General features: G+C 55.3%; 1 protein-coding gene across 3 annotated transcripts in view; it reads left to right on the forward strand.

Moving 5' to 3' along the window:
• The window catches only part of P2RY8 (P2Y receptor family member 8), a 42078-nt gene that overhangs the window by 11504 nt on the left and 18074 nt on the right, over positions 1 to 12500 (forward strand). Inside the window, exon 2 of one of the 3 annotated variants that reach the window (XM_027607312.2) lies at positions 10388 to 10534. The exons of 1 other annotated variant lie outside the window; for it this stretch is intronic. The gene's annotated coding sequence lies outside the window, so the exon portion shown is untranslated. Of the gene's footprint in view, positions 1 to 9148; positions 9287 to 10387; positions 10535 to 12500 lie in introns of those variants that run through there. One more of the 3 variants, XM_027607313.2, reaches the window with a different exon arrangement.

A 12500-nucleotide genomic window follows, 5' to 3' on the forward strand; every position in this document is an offset into this window, starting at 1 on the left:
AATGCAAAAGGTTGCCCAGTAGATACGGGCCTGCATTATTATGGGCTGAATTCCATCCTTACAAAATCCAGCTGTCACGGTCCTCACCCGAGACCTCAGAATATGGCCTCAACTGGAAATAGGGTTTTTGCAGATGTAATTCGGCAAGACGAAGTCACATGGAGTAGGGTGGGTCCCTACTCCAATACGATGGTGTCCTTAAAAGGGAGAAATTTGGACACAGACAAACACCGGAAGGACAACCATGTCAGGACACAGGGAGAAGACAGGGTCTGCACACCAAGGAGAGAGGCCTCAGAGGAACCAGCCTCAGCCCCGCCTGGATCTCAGACTCCCAGCCTCAGCCCGCCTGGATCTCAGACTCCCAGCCTCCAGGACTGGGAGACACAAATGTCTGTATGTTTTTTTCCGTGAGAAAAAAATTGCAGACTATATTTTTTATAGCAACCGTAGGAAACTCATACAGTCAACAGTTGGGACAATTTCCCACACAGTTAGGACTCCAACCACTGCGGTTTGCTTCTGGGCTTCCTGCCCTAACCTGCTATTTCTCAGAAATGGAGAAAAAATCCCACAGAGGAGAGAACCACCATCGCCTGGTCGAGGATGGCTTGTCTCCACTGCAACCCTCGCTGGCCTCTGAACCAAGTGTGGTCTGTGGATGGCTTTCAGGAGGGACCCTTCATATCCAAGACCACCTCCAGCTGGAGCCTCGTCTGGAACAGATGGATGGACATGCACTGCTCCATGGCGTTCTCTCTCCCATCAACTACCTAAGGGGGTACCCCATGGGTCAGAGGCCATGAGAAAGAACATATGGGCAGGCCTTGGCCTCGGGCCACCCCAGATTTCTTTATCTCAACTCCAGACCCCACGGGCGTAAGGATCAGCTCCGCATGGTCACCAAACAGAACATCTGCTGGGTCTGCAGCAAGCCTCACACGTTTCGAAGGATTGAACGCATTCCCCATACTGCTCTCTGCCCTCGAGAGAATTGAGCTGGAAACAAATAACGAACAGCTGACCAGAGATTCATCCCCTACTGGACCCTTCCAAATAACCCACGGGCCAAAGATTGCGATGAAGAGAGAAAAGATTTTGAATGAATGATGTCTCCGGCAGACCTGGCCCCAGAGATGCCACACCCTCACGGATGCCCAGGTCTAATCCCCATGTGGGTAGGCAGAATAATGTAGGTACTTCCCGAATCTGGAAAAGACAAGGAAACGGATTTTCCCTGAGAGCCACCACAAGGAGCCAACTCTGCCGATACTTGGACTTTTAGCTGGGGAAACAGATTTTGGGCTTCTGGCCACTACGGCAGTAAGAAAGCAGACCTCTGTTGTCTAAAGCTTACGGTGCTTTGTTACAGTAGGAAGCTCACACAAACGATAATTAAGACAACGCATCAAAACACGTAAGATGGAACCAAAGTGGTGAAAACAGGCAAATTAATAGCCTCGAATCCATTCATTAGACAAGAAGAAAAACCGAATGCCCACGACCCGGGGTTCCATCTTAAGTACCTAAAAAGAGTTGGCTCCAACCAAAATAAGGTAGAAGGAAGGAGGTGATGAAGAGATCAGTAGAACAGGGGGGGAAAAATGTTTGGGGGTCGGGGTTGGGGGGGGGAAGAAAAAATGTGCAGAGCTGGTCCTTATGCCTGTGGGATCCAGAGTTTAGGTAAGACTAGCATCTGCATCATAGGATTGTTTTAAGTGTTGAATACGATGCACCTGTTCAAGGCTGGCTGCTAGGAAATGCCCGGTAAACGCCCACAATTTACAATCAAGTGCTCCAAAGCAAGTGACACCTCGCTTCGTGTAAACACCCTCCGAATGTAACGTACATTTACCACTAAGAGCATCGCTGGGACGTTATCTGCCCCCTGTCCGTACCCATCTCAACAAGGAAGCGAAAGAAAAAAACAAACAACTCTTGCAGCATTGATGAGATCCAAGCCCAACGGTTAATTTTCTTGATGAATTTATTAAGTGTTTAATGTATTTGTGTTTTCTTCACCATGCTTAGGAGGATAATGACTTCAAGGCATCCAGGTTTGTTGTAAGTAGGGAAGCTACTTGGCGGCAATTGCGGAACGGTAACTTTTTGCTCCCACCGTCTATGGGGGCTTTGTGTCGGGGGCTTGAAGGCGGGCACATTCCCTGTAAGATGCTTGCCCCTCGGCTCCCTCACAAAGCTGTTTAACATTTCCACGCTCATTTACAGTCACCAACAAATCAAAAGCGGTCTCACGGACTAGTCCTTTTGCACGCTGCCCCCTCCCCCAAGTCCCAGTTGACACCGCCTCCTCTCCTTGTGTGAAGATTAAGCGCAGCAGGGAGTCTTCAAACTGAGATGCCCAGGGCACCAGAGACCACCCGGGGTGGGGTGGAGGGGAGGAGGGAGGTCCCCCGCACACACTTAGTTTTAAAACAATCAACTCGTGACAACGGAAATAACGTTGTTTCTTTTCCAATCAACATTCAGCTCAAATGCAAGCTCAAGAAAGTTCTAGAATTCTGGGTGAACAAGAGAAAGCAAGCCCTCCTGCAGGATAAATCCTACTCTGACGCATGTCCCCAGTGGCCCCAAAGGAGATGCCCACCTTCTTAATTTTCAACCCCAGGTATCCCAACCCTGAAGGGTCCTGTGTCACCCACCCAGAGGCACCTGTGTGGACAGCCGGGGAAGTGATTCACTCACAAAGCAGGTGCATGGGGCCCATGCAAGGGAGCTCTGAATTTACTGGAGCAGTGGAAATACGGGTATTTCCAGTTTATCACGCTTCCCTCCTCCACGCCCCTAAAGAAGATAGAGCTCCCGTTGGACACACTGAGACTTCTCAATGTGGCGTGATCATTTACCACTAGTTTCAAGATTCATGGGCAGGAATCCCACCGATGAAACTGTTGCACAATTTCCTCCAAACCTGCTACCCCGCGACTTAGCAAGCCCTTATTGGAACAAATCCGTGCCTATCTGCTACAGGGACACTGAGTCCTCCTCCCGGGGGACCTCGTAAGATGTGTGGTGAATTCAGTGCCTACTGAAAGCGAAAATGAGATGGTAGATGCATCTTCTGCTGCACGAACGTTCCCTTTTATTCGACGTGTGGGAAAACCTTGACCACAGTTCACCTCTTTCTGGAAGTCATGTCCCATACATTTTTTTTTTTTTTTTTTACTTTTAGGTTTAATAATTGTGTATCAAAGCGTGTGACATATTTATGTTCCTTGCATATATTTGACCACAGTGGCCACTGAGTCAGAGGAAGCCTTTTAGCACAGAGGGTTCGACGGACAGGAAGTGAAACACATGTGTGCATCTCAGTACGTGCACCTATTTTTGTTTTCGTGACTTGGATGGGATCATAGCCCAAAGAGTTTCGAGCACGTCTCTAAGACACCAGGCTCAGAATCTGCAAAAGCACAGATAACAAAATGGCAGTTTGAGGAGAGGGGAAAAAAAAAAAGTGAGATTGCCCAATCTTTAAAAAGAGTTCCTTCATGGGTTGGTTAAACGCATGGTACAGTATATAAAGCTGATACCGCTGGAGACGCCTTCAAAACGCTCGCCCAGTGTTTGCATTTTTAAATACACGCTGTGTGCAGAACGGTTTGCATCTCTTAAAACTTAACGGTGTTCGCTGCTAATGGCCCAGTTGTTGAAGACTGCACAGAGAAAGCCATCTGGGCTAATTTCCTGGGCCAGGCATAACAAAGGACTTCACATGCGTGACTTAAACAACAGAAATTCTTGCTCTCCCAATTCTAGGCCAGAAGTCAGAGATCCAGGCGGGGCAGGGCCTCTGAGATCCAGGTGGGGCAGTGTCGTGCTCCCTCCAGAGGCTCCAGGGGAGGGCACTTCCTCCTCTTCCAGCTCCTGGGGCTCCGGGCATCCTTGGTCTCATGGCCACGTCCCTCCCTTCTCTGCCTCCGTCCTCACGTGGCTTCTCCTCTGTGTCCGTGTCTCCTCCTCTGTCCCTTATAAGGACATCTGCCCTTGGATTTAGGGCCACCGTCCTCCAGGATGAGCTCATCTCAGATCCTTCACTTCATCACATCTGCAAAGACCCAATTCCCCAATAAAGCCCCATTCACAGGCTCCAGGGGTCAGGATGTGGACATATCCTTTTGGGGTCAGTTTTCCACCACCCCCCCACAGTATTACAGGCCACGAATTGGGGTTTGCAGGCACAGAGCCCTCCAGCAGGGCGTGTGTGGGGGAAACTTTCTGCCCCTGAAGGTGAGCAGAAAGAGGAAGCGGCAGGAGGTGGGGCCAGTCCCTGGCCAGTCATCAGCAACCCCAACGCCATGTTAGCAGTGGGGGGCTGAGCTGAGAGCAGCCGAGAGTAAGAATCAATAAACCCACTGTCTTTGCAGTCTGCCCTTGGGGACCCCGTTCCACCCACAGCCAGCCTAGAAATAGCTCGACGTCCAAATATAGAAGTGAAAGCCAAACAGAGACATGGAGACGGGCGAAGGTCTGAAAGCTCCCTCCCAGGGACGCTGCCAATGTCTTCCCGGGTCTGACATCTGCGGCCCCTGCAGTCTCGTCCCGGGAATCACCGTGCAACCCCCGCCCCTCCTCACAAGGTGTGTGAGCAGAGGTGATCCCCCGAAACTCAGCCAGCCAGCCCCAGGCCACACACCCTCAGCCATGTCCGGGCCCTGCACAGCCCCGTGGCCAGCGAAAAAGTCAGGGTTGAAAATCCCCACCTCCCGTAGGACAGAACCGAGATTTTTACCTCACCGCCACCGCACTGGACGGCGGCCTGGAACCGTGCCCAGGGCTGCCGACGGGGATCACTTCCCTCCTGGTGCATGTGTATGGGTCCGTCTTGAACATCCCTCTCAGAGGGGTGGCTAGCCCAGCTCCGCTGCTGGGAATTCTCCCTGCTTAGCCCTGAAAATCCCTCCTCCCGGGAAGCCCCTGGGTCCCCACCAAGTGGGCCAGTTGCTGGCCACAGCCGAGAGCCCACGCCTGCCACCCGAAGGACCCAACTCTGGGCGTGGGGAGCAAGGCGGCTGATGGTGCTCCAGGAGGCCAGGGCTGGAATGACAGCTGCTAACGTGACCGTAGCCTCAGCTGACCCCTTGCACCCTGCTTTGATCTGGGGACTCCAAGCTGCTCCTAACCCTAAGAAAAAGAAGCACCCATCGCATTTAGGTTCTCTCCCTCCCGCCTGCGTCTGGTACTTGCAAGCACCAGCGTGTTTACATGAGGACACCGGCCAACCCAGGATTCCCGTCCACCCTGCCGAGCACAGAAGACCCACATCTGTGTGGGCAGCGTCCTGTTATGAGACTGTCCACAGCAACCCCAAGGCGTCACGGCAGTGACCCCCTGTCCACTCACCCCCAGGGGGAGATACCTTTGCTTTGTTACGCTACTTTTACCTTAACTTATTTTATCTCAGTTTATTCTTTTTTTTTTTCTTTTTGTGGTAAGAAGGCTTCATATGAGATCTACCTTCTCAGCAAATCTCTACACACACAATAGCGTCCTGCTGTCTATGAGCTCGATGCTGCACACTGAGTCTCGAGGACTTTTTCCTTTTTTTTAAATTTTCTTAAAGATTATTTATTTGGGGGACACAGAGAGAGAGCACGACAGGGGGGCGAGGGGCAGAGGGAGAGGGAGAAGGAGACTCCCCGGTGAGCGGGGAACCCGAGACGGGACTCGATCCCAGGACCCCAGGATCATGACCTGAGCCGAAGGCAGATGCTTAACGACTGAGCCACCCAGGCGCCCCTAGAGGACTTTTTCATCCTGCAAAACTGTAAGTCTGTCCTCATTAGACACTCACGCTGGGGAATGAGGATCTCCCCAGCCCCTGGCACGCAGCACCTGCCCATCTGATGGCTCTAGGGACCCCGTGTTCGTGGAACCACGCAGGATTTGTCCTTTCATGTCTGGCTCATGTCATCAAGGTCCACCCACATCACACAGCAGGTGCCGAACGTCCTCTGTCTTCGAGGCTGCGTCACGTTGCACCGTGTGCGTGGACCAATTTCTGTTTATCACCTGCTCAAGTGACTGAAAACAGAGCTACTGTATGATCCGGCAAACTCCCAGTTCTGGGGATACCCCCGAAAGAATGGAGGTCAAGACCTCGAAGGCATATCGGCACCCCCGTGTTCAAGCTGCATTAGGACCAGCAGCCGAGACGTGAGAACAGGCCAAGTGTCTACGGAGGATGAGCCGATGCAGAAATTCTGCAGGGTCTGAGAAAGCTCCAGGTGAACCTCTGGCCCACCCCACCCGGGCTGTGCCGGGCCTGTTTGTACAGGACCATACACCCCGTCTCTGGTCCTACAAACTGTAGGGAATGCAAGCAGGCCGGACCTCAACTCCAGGCTGTAGGGAAACAGTGGCCAGCTCTCCCCCACTCGCCCCAAACGTTCCTAAGCTCTGTCTCCTTCCTGCTCCCCTCTATGACCCCAAGACCCTCACTGTCTGCAAGAGCTCTGCTCCCCCCTTTTGTTCCCCCGGGCCCTACCTGGCTGTTTTCCCCTCATTGTCCTCACTGTGGCCTCTCACAGTGAGGGAGACCCGGGAGGGAGACATGCCTGATCCCCAGCCCTGCACCCTCTCTCCTCTGCTGTGCACACACCCCTCCACCCACACACTCACTATCAACCATTACAGACAAGTATCCAACTTAGCAGTGGGAATCTAGAAATGAATTCTGCATGGCCCCCGCCTGTGGAAGACAGAACGACGCCCCCACCCCCAAATATGTCCACATCTTAACCCCCAGAACCTGTGCATAGGTCCTGGGGCTTTGCAAACAGGGCATTGGGGTTTGCCGATGGCATGAAGGCTGGCCATCGGTGGACCTGGACGGAGGTGGGCAGATGACCCTGGGCTGTCCTGTGTGGGTGGGCCCAACGCAACATGGGTCCTTTGGTGTGCAAGAGAGCCGCCGAGTAGTGAACATCGGGCAGGAGACTCGAGGGTGCTCAGCGGGCTTTGCAGAGCCAAGGTACACAGGGCTCCAGGAGATGGAAAGGGCCAGGGAAGGGATCCAGCCGGGGCATCCGTGCCGGGAACTCGCCCTGTGCACTCCTGGGTTTGAGCCCAGGGAGACCCGTGTGGGACAGACATGCATGCACACCGCTGCTGCAGATTGCTGGGCTGGGGCTCGGGTGTGACATGGAAAACCAACACACTACCTCTCTCCTAGCTGGATTTCACCCCTGCGTTTTGCAATGGGAATGTCGCTGTCTTAAAATAGTAAACAGCCAGTACCGCCGTCCCTCCCCCGGGGCGGGAGTCTCCAGGGGCTTCGTTCCTAAAACGCTCATATGGCAAACCTTCAAGGGAAGCCGCGCTCAAGCTTTCACTCCACGCTGCATGAAATGCAAGCTCTAGATTCGTCCACGGAGCCTCAGGCAGCGGCTCCCTGAACAGATCGAGGCGAAGGACCGTCCCTCCAGCCTGTTCCTCTGCAGAATGGCAGAGGACGAAGGTCTCCAAGAGGAGGGTTTGGGGACCGTAGGAAGGGCTAGATCGGGGAGAAAACAAGTCTCGAGGGGTGGGTAGCATCAGCCATCATGACGAATCCCACCTAGGGGGCTGCAGACCCATGTGGGGGACCCTTTTAGGTGGCTCCCTGAAACCAAAGCTGGGGAATCCCTTCCCATTAGCGCTGCCCACCCTGTACCACTACAACTCCACCCCAAAACAAGACACGGAGCCAGGACGCAAGGCCTAGTTGCCCCAGGAACGGTTTTCAGGGTTCTGAGCGCAGAAAGCGAGATTGCAAGCACGTGTCCTTCTGTCTGTCCGGCCGGCCATCCTTCACGTGCTTCTGCAACGCCTGGAATTCTTTTCACCAAGCATGCCTCCGTTTAAAAACCCCAGTCGGTCCCCCTCTTGCCCCCAACCTGCCCCCTGGTAAGGGAACATAATAGTCCTCCCAGGGATGCCGTCAGAAATACCCCACATGGGGCAGATTCAGAGACAGATATTTATTGATCCCGGTCCTGGAGGCTGAGAGTCTGAGATCCAGGCAGGGCTGAGGCTGGGAGTCTGAGATCCAAGTGGGCTGGACGCTGGGAGTCTGAGATCCAAGTGGGGCTGAGGCTGAGAGTCTGAGATCCAGGCAGGGCTGAGGCTGCAAGTCTGAGATCCAGGTGGCGCTGGAGTCTGGGAGTCTGAGATCCAGATGGGTTTGGAGGCTGGGAGTCTGAGATCCAGGTAGGACCAAACCTGGGAATGTGAGATCCAGGCGGGGCTGAGGCTGCAAGTCTGAGATCCAGGCGGGGCTGAGGCTGGGGGTGTGAGATCCAGGCAGGGCTGAGGCTGGGAGTCTGAGATCCAGGCAGGGCTGAGGCTGGGAGTCTGAGATCCAGGCAGGGCTGAGGCTGGGAGTCTGAGATCCAGGCGGGGTTGAGGCTGGTTCCTCCTGAGGCCTCTCTCCTGGGCGTGAAGATCCCAAGTCCTCCCTGTGTCCTCATGTGGTCATCCCTCTCTGCGTGTCTGTGTCCTCATCTCTTTTTATAGGGACCCCAGTCCTATGGGATCAGGATGCGCCCTATTGACCTCATTTTGATTTAATTACCTCTGTATAGACCCTGTGTGCAAATACACCCACATTCTGAGGTCCGGCGGGTACAGTGTTCCAGCATGTGAGTTTGGGGCGGGGGACACACTTCAGCCCGTGATAGGAAAAAGACCTCAGAAAATATACAATCATCCAGGTGCTTACTTGGGAATAACAAGCAGTCGGAGTAAGCTTTTCAATCATTAATAGTAAGCGATCCATTTCCAAAGTAAAATAAAATAATATGAAATGTATCCAAAGAAAGCGACGCTTGAATGTACACCCTGTTCTCACCATCAACTTACCCATCCCAAGAGGCGCCCTGAATATATTCAGGTGGAACTTTTTTTAATAACATTTTTTTCAAAAATGTATATTAAAAAATCTGTGAAATCCCCTGCAGTGACCAACTGCGCCCTGGGGCCCCCCCCCACACCTCCCCGGGAGCCCGCTGTGAAAAAGAGGAACCTTTTCCATGCCCCGGGGCTCCGCCTTTCGTAACCTTTGTGCGTTTAATTAAATCTGCCGATGACAGGTTGCCGTTACCAGCCGGCGGCTGGGTCCCCTGGGGTGGAGGGTTGGGGACCGTGTAGAGTTTGCCGGGTGGGGGACGGACCGCCCCGGGCGGGGTCCCTTCTCTAAAGGGAGAGCTACCTGTGCACCAGCATAAGGGTCCCCACCGCACACGGCTCAGACTAGCTCCACGGGGTCAGCTCGCCCAGGACCGTCGCCGTAAGTCAATGGGACCAAACGGGAGGTGGGGAGGCGCATCTGTAAGACAGAGTCCTGCAGAGGTGTCCCCACCCTGAGGGAGGCAGGGCAGACCCCAGGCGAGGGGATGCACCTCTCCACCTTACAGATGCTGCTTGATTGCGGGGTACGTGGGCAGCTTGGGCTTTGGGATGTGCTGTTATAATCCCTGGTCACCCCAGTGTCCAAACAAGTGTTTATGGGGCGCACGGGGAGAGCGCAGAGCCTGCCCGGCCAGGCCTCAGGGCTCCAAGGAAACCCCCGTCCTTGCACATCTCAGGATACGCGAACCAGGAAATAGCTCAGCGTCTTGTGGGTTTTCACACACATCCTCAGCCTCACGCCCAGCGCCCCTCTGCCCAGTCGCCGTGACTGCCCCGTCTCTCCAAAAATGCACGCTCGCCTTCTTCAACGTGGGTTTTCCCAGAATTCTCTGAACACCTGCCTTTCCCGCTTTCTTTTTCTTTTCTCTGTTTTCTTTTCTTTTCTCGGTCTGGGTTTAATGGGGGTGGAGGCATGTTGTTTTCAGTTTTTATGCGCCGTACTTAGCATGGACGGAGTGCTGATGGCCACGCCGGCCCCTTTCCCTGGGGTTGTGTGCAGGGAGTTTCTGAACCCTATTGTCCCGATGGGGAAACTGAGGTCCTCACGGAAGGGACCGGCCCAAGACCCATACCCAGAAAGGGGCGCAGCAGAAGGCTGGGTGCCTCGCACGTGTGGGGCTACCATGGAATGACGGTGTGTTGGCTGAGGCGGGAGGCGTGGTCTCCGCAGGCTCCCTGGCTGGAATCAGGCCCCTCTAGAATTCTGTCCCCCAACGAAGGGCAGGCCGGCTCCTGATGGATGAGGCACAACTCTTGGGGTGGCACACAATAGACGCTTGATTCATGCTTTCTTAGGTCAAAGTGGAAATTGTCTAGTTGGGTAGTTAGGCATTTCAGGTCAGCTTCAGGCATGGCTGGATCCAGGAGTGTAAATGGTTGTCAGTTCCTGATCTCTCTCTCTCTCTCTCTCTCTCTCGCTGTCTCTCTCTCTCTCATCCCCTATTTCAACTCTGCCTTCTTCCACCTCCCATCACTATAGGGTTTAGGGTCTCTGGAGGAAGTCCGCTTGCCCTCTGTGCAAGGAAAGAGGTTCCCTGGCAGGCTGGACCCCCTCTTTGGAGAGCAGAACCCAAAGGGACCAGCGCCTCTTGAGGGTTGTGATGGATCGTGTCAGGGTCAGAGGAGGGTAAGTCTTGGAAAAGTCCCTATGAGTGCAGGGATGGGGTTCTGTGATGGGACACGCTTGGGCCACATCTCACTCACATGTGATTGACAGTCCTGTGTGATGGACCACGAAGCACAGAGAGGGACGGGGAGAAGGGGGCTGGACTCCAGGCTCCGCTGCAGCAGGGGGATGGCGGGCAGAGTCCGAGGACCTGGAGCAGGGGGCCAAGGGTGCAGGAAGGGGCGCTGGGCGAAAATGCACACTGGCCCCTTTCTTCCGTTCATGCATGCACGGGCTCACGCGGCATTTACGGAGTGCATCCTGTGTCCTTCATTCCTTCTCTCACTCATCCGTTCCCCCGTGCGTTCCCTCAGTGCGCACGGACGGGGAGCGGCCCGTGTGCTGTTCGCTCCCTCTGGGTGCGTTTAGCGAGGGCGCCCCACGTGTCCGGGTCTAAACTCAGGACGGAGCTCTGTGTCTCCCGGGCGTGGCCTGGAGGAGAGGACCCTCACCTCCCCGGGCCAGCAGTCCCGATACCGTGCCCTGCGGATGCGCACAGGTGCTCAGACAGGACTAGGTGCTCGCTGGTCAGGGGGGACAGAAGACCAGCGTGGCCGGGACCCCCCAGACCTGTGCCAGTCCGAGGGCTGAGAGGCTGCGTTGGCAGAGACAGAGTCGGGACACGGTGGGGGGCCTCGGGGAGCAGGTAGGCTTGGCCGAGGGGCTCCTGGGGGACTCCCCAGACACGGGGACACTGCTGACACCCTCTGCCTCTTCTGTCCTTGTGTTCTGAGCTGTGCCCATGCCCCAGGCTCACACCCTGCCAAGAGGCAGGGGTGAACTCACCTGATGGCGGATCACGGCCAATGGTCTCAAGTGAGGACTTGTCCCCGCCTGACGGAAACCCAGGGCTGGTCACGGGCAGGTGGGTGCAGGCCACGGTCTTGGGCCGGCCCCCTTCTGCTCCTCAGCACACGGCATGGCCCCAGAAATGCCCGCCGGGACGGCAGACGCTGAGACAGGACAGCCAGACTCAGGGCACGAGCAGGTCTCAGACAGGACGGCCAGCGCCGCTCACAAATCGTTGCGCCAGACACATCGCCGTCTCTACCCGCGGCCGGGAAACGTGCGCCTAGGTCCTCGCTATACCTCTCGCTGGCTGCTCAGCTTCCTGAAGGCCTCCGTGCCTCGGTTTGCCCACTTGCGAGGCGTGTGTTTCCAGGACGGCTCGGGGAGAACAGGTTTGCAAACACCGAATGTGGGGCACGCCCAGGAGTACCGCCGACGTGGTCTGAGGGCTCACAGACGGCTCAGCCCGAGCCTTCCCGCCAGCCCCGGGACACGAGCCAGGAAGAAACTGTCTGCGGCCTTGGGACAGAAGGAAATGAAAACGACAGGAGCCCCCTGGGAGCCCTGAACCCACAAACCCTGGCTTCCCGAGGGGAAAGTGTTATGTCACGAGTGAAGGCAGATGTTGTCACCCCTTCCTCTTTAGTCCGGTCCCGCCGCGGGTTCGACTGGCCACGGCAACCACAGGCCAGGAGACGTGGGTGTCCAGCTCCAGACACCCCAGCCAGGACCCCAGGGGTGCGGACGCCCGAGACCAAGGGAGGGAAGTCTCAGAAGCTGGGGTGAGCAGGGAGCCAGGAGGACACGGGGAAGTTCAACAGAAATGTCTTCAGGCTTTTTCCGCACCGCGATCCCCCAGGCCCTTTGTTTTTATGGAGTTAGAATTCACACAGCACACGATCAACCCTTTAAAAGTAAGCCATTCAGGGGGCATTTAGTGCATTCCCAACATCGTGCAAGCACCACCCCTATCTGGTTTGGGAAGAGGCTCGTCTCCCCACAAGGAGACCCCTTCCCCACAATGCAGTCCCCTCCCCGTCTTTCTCTGCAGCCCCAGGTGACCACCAATCTGCTCTCTCTCTGTGGGTTTCCCCTTCTAGACGTTTCACCTGAATAGCATCACACAGAATGTGGCGTT

Source organism: Zalophus californianus, chromosome X (genome assembly GCF_009762305.2).
Source record: "Zalophus californianus isolate mZalCal1 chromosome X, mZalCal1.pri.v2, whole genome shotgun sequence".
Classification (NCBI taxonomy): Eukaryota; Metazoa; Chordata; class Mammalia; order Carnivora; family Otariidae; genus Zalophus; species Zalophus californianus.